This window comes from Scylla paramamosain, chromosome 2 (assembly GCF_035594125.1).
Source record: "Scylla paramamosain isolate STU-SP2022 chromosome 2, ASM3559412v1, whole genome shotgun sequence".
Taxonomy (NCBI): domain Eukaryota; kingdom Metazoa; phylum Arthropoda; class Malacostraca; order Decapoda; family Portunidae; genus Scylla; species Scylla paramamosain.
The window spans coordinates 10,001-20,000 of NC_087152.1; the positions used below are offsets into that span (position 1 = coordinate 10,001).

At 42.1% G+C, this 10,000-nt stretch overlaps 2 protein-coding genes across 20 annotated transcripts in view; one reads left to right on the forward strand and one right to left on the reverse strand.

The window, feature by feature from the left end:
- Nucleotides 1-10,000, reverse strand: part of LOC135107605 (uncharacterized) — a 53,230-nt gene that overhangs the window by 9,587 nt on the left and 33,643 nt on the right. For all 14 annotated transcript variants that reach the window (XR_010271863.1, XR_010271856.1, XR_010271860.1 and 11 more), the window contains 3 exons: nt 1,703-1,885; nt 561-755; nt 107-304 (listed from right to left, as the gene is read on the reverse strand). The gene's annotated coding sequence lies outside the window, so the exon portion shown is untranslated. The remainder of the gene's footprint in view (nt 1-106; nt 305-560; nt 756-1,702; nt 1,886-10,000) is intronic.
- Nucleotides 6,696-10,000, forward strand: part of LOC135107528 (uncharacterized) — a 10,071-nt gene continuing 6,766 nt past the window's right edge. For 2 of the 6 annotated variants that reach the window (XM_064017532.1, XM_064017524.1), the window contains exon 1: nt 6,876-8,350. The gene's annotated coding sequence lies outside the window, so the exon portion shown is untranslated. Of the gene's footprint in view, nt 6,838-6,875; nt 8,351-10,000 lie in introns of those variants that run through there. The other 4 variants (XM_064017499.1, XM_064017506.1, XM_064017541.1 and 1 more) reach the window with 4 other exon arrangements.

Sequence of the window (10,000 nt, forward strand, 5' to 3'; positions counted from 1 at the left end):
CCAGCTACCCCTGTGTTTTGCAAGGCCATCCCTGTGGCCTTGCAAAACAGTGACATTGACAAAGCACAGTGATTCAGAAGACACTGGTAAACCTAACCTAACGTACCAAATTCTCTCTCGTGTCTTCATTAACAGTCGTTGAGGCTGTGGAGGCTGTCATGTCGATGGCAGCAGCAGCAGCAGCGGTGGTGGTGGTGGTGGTGGTGGCGGTGGTGCTCTGCTGCGTCACAAATGAAAACCGTTTTGCTCTTGCCAGTTCAATTTCCAAATTTCTGACTTGTTTCTGCAGTGAGGTGATCTCATTCTGAGAGAGAGAGAGAGAGAGAGAGAGAGGGAGAGGACAATGTGTGAGTGTGTCTGTTGACAGTGAACAGCACTTGGTGAAACACACTCAAAACACACTCAAAACACACCCAAACACACCCAAACACACCCAAACACACTCAAAACACCCAAAACACATCAAAACACACCCAAACACACCCAAAACACACCCAAAACACTCAAAACACACCCAAAACACTCAAAACACACCCAAACACACTCAAACACACTCTTACCTTCAATTCAACATTTTCTTGCAATATCTGTCCTCCAACATTTCTCCCTTCCTCCTCCTCTCTTCCTCCTCCTCCTCCTCCTCCTCCTCTTCTTCTGTCACATTCATCTGTTAGAAGCTGAATCCTAATCTTCAAATCTTCAATAACCCTTTCCTTGTCCTGTGCCAAAGCTTTCACCGCTTCTGCAAACTCCATCTATTTGCCAAAAAAAAGAAAAAAAAAATAGTATTAACATAAAAATCCAGTTTAAGGAATTGTAAAGGTCACAAGGTCAGTACAAAGCAAGACAGAGGTCAGGAAGGTCAAGGAACAAGGGATTAAGTTTCAAATGGTTCGGTTTGATACACAGACACGAAGAAAAGATGTTATTGATATTATTGAAGAGTATAACAATATCACTACCCAAGATATATATATATTTTTTTAAAGATTTATTAAAGTTCATTATTTCATTATTGTTGATATGTGAATGACTGCTATTAATTAAGGAAATAATGATGGAATTAATTAGTGTTGTCAGGGTTCTTTCTGGGTGTGTGTGGCAGTGTCTGGGTGTGTGTGGCAGTGTCTGGGTGTGTGTGGCAGTGTCTGGGTGTGTGTGGCAGTGTTTGGGTGTGTGTGGCAGTGTTTGGGTGTGTGTGGCAGTGTCTGGGTGTGTGTGGCAGTGTCTGGGTGTGTGTGGCAGTGTTTGGGTGTGTGTGGCAGTGTCTGGGTGTGTGTGGCAGTGTTTGAGTGTGTGGCAGTGTCTGGGTGTGTGTGGCAGTGTTTGGGTGTGTGTGGCAGTGTGTGGGTGTGTGTGGCAGTGTCTGGGTGTGTGTGGCAGTGTGTGGGTGTGTGTGGCAGTGTTTGGGTGTGTGTGGCAGTGTCTGGGTGCCACACACACCCAAAACACTGCCACACACACCCAAACACTGCCACACACACTCAAACACTGCCACACACACCCAGACACTGCCACACACACCCAGACACTGCCACACACACCCAAACACTGCCACACACGCCCAGACTACCCAGAACCTTGAAAACCCCAATAACTTCCACTGCAGCCTGTTAAACTATTGGAACCTTGAAAACCCCAATAACTTCCACTGCCATATCTGCTTCCTGCTATATGTTAACACACCCTGCCTGCTACTTACTGCTCCCTTTTTGTCACATTCCTCGCTCCCTTTGTAGTTCAGTAGTAAATTGAGATCTTCCTTTAACTCGTCTCTCTCCCTTGGTCACGTCCAGGATCAAGGGGTACACAAATCTTGATCTTGATCTTGATGGTACAGGTGGCACAGGATCACTCCTGAGCCAGGCCTTTGGATCGGCAACTCCTGTAGAAAGGGAAAAAAAAAAAAAAAAAAAAGAGAAACGAACAGCATCCTCTATCCTAATTGTTCATACACCTGGCACGCCACATTCTCTCCAGAAACTCTTTCACCGCCTCAATCATCCTTTCATTGGCCTCTCTACCCAGTCCCAGCAACAACACCATCCATTCCTTTCCTGTCTTCTCCACTCTTTCATTCCTATCATGCCCTAACTCAGTCAGTATCACTTGCATCATCTCATTCCTGTCTCTGGCATACTGCACACACTCCAGCACCACATGTTCCACCGTCTCATCCTCTCCCATGTCACACATCTGGCACACTTTGCTGCGGGACTCAGACCACCTGTAACTCCTTGCATTCACATCCATACACTGTGCCCTCGCTCGGAAGAGAAGATCACCGCCCAGGCTTCCATCATACCACCTTTCATACCTCGGGGCCTCTTTCTCCTTGTACCATTCCAGGGTCTTCTTTCTTTCCATCTCATTCTTCCATTCATTCAGTCCCACACATTTCACTTCTTTGTCTATCTCATTCTTCCATTTTCTCACATCCCATTCGGCTCCCACTCTTCCTCCTCTTGTTACCACCCATTCACGCTCATTTTGATTCCTCCCAGCCATTCTTATCGCCCACACAACTTGCAATCCATTCCTGTCTGTCATTCTCATGCATCTCTTCCTCCATTTGCTTCCACTTTCATTCCACCGGTACACCTTCCTTGCTATTCTTGCATCATCCATTCTCTCAAGCCTAATCTTGTACCTAAGTGTGGCTTTTGTCAGTCTTTCTCTGAAGGTGCTCCATCCCATGTCACCTCTCAAGGCTTCAACTGCTGTGCACCTCGGTGCACTCAGTGCCATCCTTGCTACTTTGTTCTGGCCCACTTCTAACTTATCAATTTCACTTTCATTCCATGCAATCACATCCATACCATACATTATACATGGCACAGCCACACTCTTCCACACTTCTCTCAACACATCATACTTACTTGCTCTCATCCTTGCCGCGCTTCCCAATCGACCTACCCACTGGTTTACCATACTTATCTTTTCATTCTTTGCCTTTGCACACCCACTAGGACTCATCCACATCCCTAAGTACTTGTATTCTTGCACCTGTCTCAACTCATTCTCTCCAAGTCTCCATACCACATTACTTTCATCCTCTGATCTATTCACAATCATTACTTTGCTTTTCTCACTGCTAAACCTTACTCCAAAGTCTTTACCATAGCCATCCACTACATCCAACAAACTTTGAAGCTCATCTGCCGATTCACTCATAACAACTACATCATCTGCATAAAGGAGCACACATACTTTATCATTCCCCACACTTACCCCTACATTCATTCTTCTCATCCTGGCTGCTAGCTCCTCTGTATACAGGCTAAAAAGGGTTGGTGACAATATACAGCCCTGCCTAACTCCTCTCTCACTCTTCACCCAGTCTGTTTCTATGTCTCCTAGCCTGTATCTAGCTCTTGTGTCCACATACATACTTTGCACTACGTTAACTATCTTTGCACTCAATCCAATCTTTTCTAAGACTCTACCTAACATTTCTCTGTTCACTCTATCATAAGCTTTCTCTATATCCAAAAAACCTAGGTACAATTTACCCCCATCATTCTTTTTCTTCTCAATCATTTCATTCACCACAAACATATTGTCCTCAGCTCTCCTGTCCCTACGAAAACCATTCTGTTCTTCACCCAGCACTCCAGCTCTCTCAATCCATTTACACAGTCTCTCATTCAACACTGCACTGAAAACTTTACCTACTGTATTCACTAATGCAATTGGCCTGTAGTTCTTCAGCTCATTCTTACTCTTAAATCCTCCCTTATGTAACAGACACACTCGGCTCTCATTCCACTTTCTTGGCACTCTCTCTTCATCCCACACTCGGTTGAATAACTCAGTCATTCTGTCTATCACTACCTCCCCACCATTCTTGTAGAACTCATAGGGTATATCATCTGGACCTGCTGCCTTGCCATTCTTCTGCCTTCTCACACACCTCTCCACTTCATCCCTACTGATTCTTTCATCCAGTTCATCTGCATTCTTCCTTTCCAGTGTTACACATTCTTCTCTCACACTAAACATCTCACCTACCCCACCTACTTCTTCCCAGAACCCTTTGATTGCCTCCCTGATTCCATCCTTCTCTGTTATAACTACACCCTCCACTTTTAGACTCTCCACACCAACACTGCCTGACATATTCTCACCTCTCATGAACTTGTACCATTCACGGCCACCTTCCATACCTTTCTCCCTTAAAGATTGAATCACGCTCCTTTCACTCTTCACTTTAGCATTCATTATCATTCGTCTCGTCAACCGCTGCTGCTTCACATACGCTGCCCATGCATTCAGATACTCATTCTCTGCCTCATCGCTTTCATGCCTCTTTTTCCTCAGCCATCTACACTGTCTACTCATTCTCTTTCGCTCCTTCCTAGCTGCTCTGATTTCATCATTCCACCATGGTTTACATACATTCTTTCTTCTACCTACTCTCACAAACCCTATCTGGTTCTCAGCAGCACCCCTCACGTCCTCAACCAGTTTCTCATTCAGATGCTCCACGTCATGCACACTTTCGTCGTCCCAGCTTCTCTCACTCAGATCAACCTGAAAGTTCTCCCACCCTACATCTCTCAGTCTCCACTTCTTTCTCTTACTTGCCACTTTCACTTCATTCCCACCCTGCATCAAGCACTCCACAACCAGCATGTTGTGATCGGACACAATATCAACCAAACCATCCTCATCTATCCACATGTGCGACACAATTTCACGCATTCTTCCATTCACCAACATGTAGTCAATTGCCGATTCCTGTTCTCTTGCACTCCAAGTCACACGCCCCTCTGCCAAAGTAACGTTCAGATTTTCCAGCTCCAGTTCATCAACAAACTCTCCAAGCATTTCACCATTCCTGTTCACCTGTTCCCCCAGTATTCCCACATGTGCATTCATGTCACCCATAACTAGCACTCTCTCCTCTCCATGCTCTCTCACAACTTTCTTAAGTATGTCATACTTCCTCCTATTTTCCCTCTCTGCTCTTTCACCCATGACAGTCATGTACGCTACCACCAGTACCACCTTCTCTGGTAACAGCACCAGCCAGCAGTGTGGATTTCAAGGACCCTGTCTATAAATATTTTGATTATAGTGTCTGTATGCATTGATTTTTATTTAAGCAAAATTGTATCAGAAATAAATAAAATGTGCATTTCTTGTGAGTATAATTATCTGAGTGTTCATTTTTTTTCTCTGCCAATATCCTTGTGTATATTAACCTTAAAAATAAATAAATAAATAAATAAATAAATAAAAATATTGATTGAAATATTAATGAAATGATAGAGAGTGACTGATGAATAACCTTAACCCTCAGAGAGATTTAGGAAATTCTACATTACGTCAAATTTTCAAGATGGCTGCCGTTAACTTCAGGATCCTTTGTCTGTAAATTAATTTTATCGAAAGTTAAATATTAGTTAATGGCAAAAAAATAGTTTTAAAAATATAAACTTAAAAATCTGAAATATGTATGTCATTCAGGGTTATATAATTACGTCAGGAAGTGAAGTATATGTTATATCTATGTCTGAAAGCGATATTATTTCAGTAAGAGAAAGATATCACCAGTAACCAGAAAAATAAATGTTAAGTGCATTATCTTTATTTCTAAGTGTTCATTTTAGTCATTTATCGCTCAAATAAGCAGAAACAGCCTTTGAAAAAACGGTAAGTGTGAAGTCAGGTAGACAGCCATATTGAAACACCATGAAATAAAACTCTCTCAAAGAAAAAGATTAATATAGCTTGTTTAGTGCTGCCATAATCAGAGCATGTGTAAAATAATTTATCCCACTTTCATACTTAATTAAATCTTGATTATTTGCGTATTTTTGTTTTTTTGACCATAATATTGTAACGTTTGCAAGTAGACATTTGATGAGATTAACTCTTTTCTGTCTTTATTTGATCGAATTATTAAACATTTCTCACACGTTAAATGCCCATAGAGTAGCATCATATTACTCAATGGATTAAACAAGCAATATAATCAATATGAATGGCAAAAAAAAGGACAAAATATGAGTAGCAATTAAAAATGAATTAGTGACCCATAACCATTTTCTTATTCATCATAGAAAATGTAGTCGTTGTTGTTGTTTCTGTTTTTTGTTGTTTTTTCTTGTTTTTGTCGTCGTTGCTTGTTTTTTTCTCCTTGTTGTTGTTATTGATGCTTGTTATTTGATTCATGTTGTTTTTGTTTTTTTTTGTTGTTTTTTTACTCTTGAAAGTCTAAAACCCCCGAAACGCACATTATGTCCGTAGAGTTCCTCAATAGCAGTTCATAAAAGGGGTTGTTTAACACCGCTACTGCTGCCCGGGGTACAAATTGCGTCTTTATAACGGGCTCACTTTTCACCGTACATTGACTTAATATTTGTGTTCTCGACCTTCATTTTTTCCTTTTTGGCTTTGTATTTATTTAATATTATATAATATTGATTATTTTTAAGGATTGATGCGTTTTTAGATAGCTTCCATTGATGTTGTTGGAAGCAGGTGGACATTAGCCAAGGGGAGAAAATGGAGAAATATTAAATCCCTAATATCACAACGAAATCTAACCAGAGAGGGTTCAGATGACATTTACATACAACATGCATGAATCAACATCAGCCACGACGAACATTGCGCAAAATTATTATGAATTAGTGAATATTTAGGTATTTATATTAAAAAAGCGGTATTTCGTCCAGCTCTTATGAGGCCCGTTGTATTATGTACACATGGGGGACAGACTGAGTGAAGAGTGAGAGAGGAGTTAGGCAGGGCTGTATATTGTCACCAACCCTTTTTAGCCTGTATACAGAGGAGGTAGCAGCCAGGATGAGAAGAATGAATGTAGGGGTAAGTGTGGGGGAATGATAAAGTATGTGTACTCCTTTATGCAGATGACATAGTTGTTATGAGTGAATGGCAGATGAGCTTCAAAGTTTGTTGGATGTAGTGGATGGCTATGGTAAAGACTTTGGAGTAAGGTTTAGCAGTGAGAAAAGCAAAGTAATGATTGTGAATGGGTCAGAGGATGAAAGTAATGTGGTATGGAGACTTGGAGAGAATGAGTTGAGACAGGTGCAAGAATACAAGTACTCAGGGATGTGGATGAGTCCTAGTGGGTGTGCAAAGGCAAAGAATGAAAAGATAAATATGCTAAACCAGTGGGTAGGTCGACTGGGAAGCGCGGCAAGGATGAGAGCAAGTAAGTATGATGTGTTGAGAGAAGTGTGGAAGAGTGTGGCTGTCCCATGTATAATGTATGGTATGGATGTGATTGCATGGAAGGAAAATAAAATTGAAAAGTTAGAAGTGGGCCAGAATAGAGTAGCAAAGATTGGCACTGAGTCCACCGAGGGGCACAGCAGTTGAAGCCTTGAGAGGTGACATCGGATGGCGCACCTTTAGGGAAAGACTCACAAAAGCCACACAAGATTAGGCTTGAGAGAATGGATGATGCAAGAATAGCAAGGAAGGTGTACCTGTGGAATGAAAGTGGAAGCAAATGGAGGAAGAGATGCATGAGAATGACAGACAGGAGTGGATTGCAAGTTGTGTGGGCGATAAGAATGGCTGGTAGGAATCAAAATGAGCGTGAATGGGTGGTAACAAGAGGAGGAAGAGTGGGAGCCGAATGGGATGTGAGAAAATGGAAGAATGAGATAGACAAAGAAGTGAAATGTGTGGGACTGAATGAATGGAAGAATGAGATGGAAAGAAAGAAGACCCTGGAATGGTACAAGGAGAAAGAGGCCCCGAGGTATGAAAGGTGGTATGATGGAAGCCTGGGCGGTGATCTTCTCTTCCGAGCGAGGGCACAGTGTATGGATGTGAATGCGAGGAGTTACAGGTGGTCTGAGTCCCTGTGCCAGATGTGTGACATGGGAGAGGATGAGACGGTGGAACATGTGGTGCTGGAGTGTGTGCAGTATGCCAGAGACAGGAATGAGATGATGCAAGTGATACTGACTGAGTTAGGGCATGATACGAATGAAAGAGTGGAGAACACAGGAAAGGAATGGATGGTGTTGTTGCTGGGACTGTGTAGAGAGGCGAGTGAAAGAATGATTGAGGCTGTGAAACAGTTTCTGGAGAGAATGTGGCGTGTCAGGTGTATGAACAATTAGGATAGAGGATGCTGTTCGTTTCTCTCTTTTTTTTTTTCCCCTTCTACAGGAGTTGTCGATCCAAAGGCCTGACTCAGGAGTGATCCTGTGCCACCTGTACCATCAAGATCAAGATCAAGACAACAGTTCCCTCGTGTTTACTACCACAGTGCATAGAAATCTTATCTTTTTTCGCAAATTTCCCAAGTAATTCCCCACCCCGGAGGCCGCCCCCAGTACCCCAGTTCCCTGCATCCATGGTGAGCCCCTGGGGATCCTGAGGCGCCGCGGGGGACCTGAAATAAGGGAGAAATTAAGGGAAATAGGGAGCCCCATGGTCACTGCACTGAGTCTCCCACGTTTTCCTCATAAGATTTTTGGTGTTTTTTTTTTTAAGTTTTTCCCCTAATTTACGGTAATTTTTAGGGTTTTTTAGGGTTTTTTAGGGTGAGAATTTAGGGATTAGTGTTTGTGTTTTTTTGGGCTTCATATAATTTCGTGTTTTTTTCGTGATTTATTTAAAGGGTTCTGTTTTTTTTTTTTCCCACGTTTTTTAAGGAATTTTAAAGTTTCAGGGGTATTTAGGGTGTGGGCAGGTTCGGGTTGCCCTTAAACTTTGGTATCTAGGCTAAATTTGCTCGTTCTAGGGATCTTTTGGGGTAAACTGTGGTATTTTAAGTATTTTTATTTATTTAAAGGCCATTTATTTATTTAAGGTTATTGGTGGTATAATAAGTGTTTTTTTTTAGTGTTTTTGATCAATCTGTGTGTTTTTGGGTGTTTTGGAAGGGAATTGTGTGTTTTTTGGATGTTTTTGTAGAAAATCTGTGTGGTGTGTGTTTTGGAAGGGAATTGTGTGTTTTTGGGGTGTTTTTGTGGAAAATCTGTGTGGTTTGGTGTGTTTTGGAAGGGAATTCTGTGTTTTTTGTGTGTTTTGAAAGGGAATTGTGTGTTTTTTGTGTGTTTTGGAGAAAATTGTGTTTTTTGGTGTGTTTTGGAGAAAATTGTATTCTTTTTTGTGTGTTTTGGAAAGAATCTGTGTGTTTTGGTGTGATTTGGAAGGGAATTGTGTGTTTTTTGTGTGTTTTGAAAGGGAATTGTGCGTTTTTTGTGTGTTTTGGAGAAAATCTGTGTGTTTTAATATGTTTTAGAAGATAATTGTGTGTTTTGTGTGTTTTGTGGAAATTCTGTGTGTTTTTTGTGTGTGCCTGTCTGTATCTGTCTTTCTGTCTGTCTATCTGTTTGTATCTATCAAACATCCTTTAATCTACATCTGTCTGTCTGTCTATCAATCTATCTATCTGTGTGTGTGTTTATCAATCTATCTATCTGTGTGTGTGTGTCTATCAATCTATCTATCTGTGTGTGTGTGTGTGTCTATCAATCTATCTATCTGTGTGTCTGTGTGTCTGTCAGTCTATCTACCTATCTGTGTGGGAACAGGCGTCTGTGTACCACCGGCTGCGGCACACAGTGGGCACCGTGGCACAGGTGAGGACAGTGGTGGTGGTGGTGGTGGCACGCCGGCTTATTTCACCTCCTCACTCCTTGCGTTTGTTACTTCAGGTTTATATTGTTATTCTTCAAGAGGTGAGAGAGGCAAGGGACGAGAGACGCAAGGGAGAGAGACAGAGTAAGTAGCCTGGGAGAGGAGAGGGGAGGGGAAGAGGAGCGAGGGAGAGAAAGAGAGACGGGAGAAAGGCAAGCAGGGAGAGAGAGGGAGTCGGGAGGAGAGTTAAAGAATAAGAGAGAGAGAGAGAGAGAGAGAGAGAGAAGCCTGCTCTTCGCTCCTTGTTGAGTCATGATAAAAAGTTGAGATGCCTTACTGCCATATAACACTTCATTTATTAACATCACCAGTGCACCTCTCTACTTCTCTCTTCCAGCACTTGTAACTACCTCTCAATCCA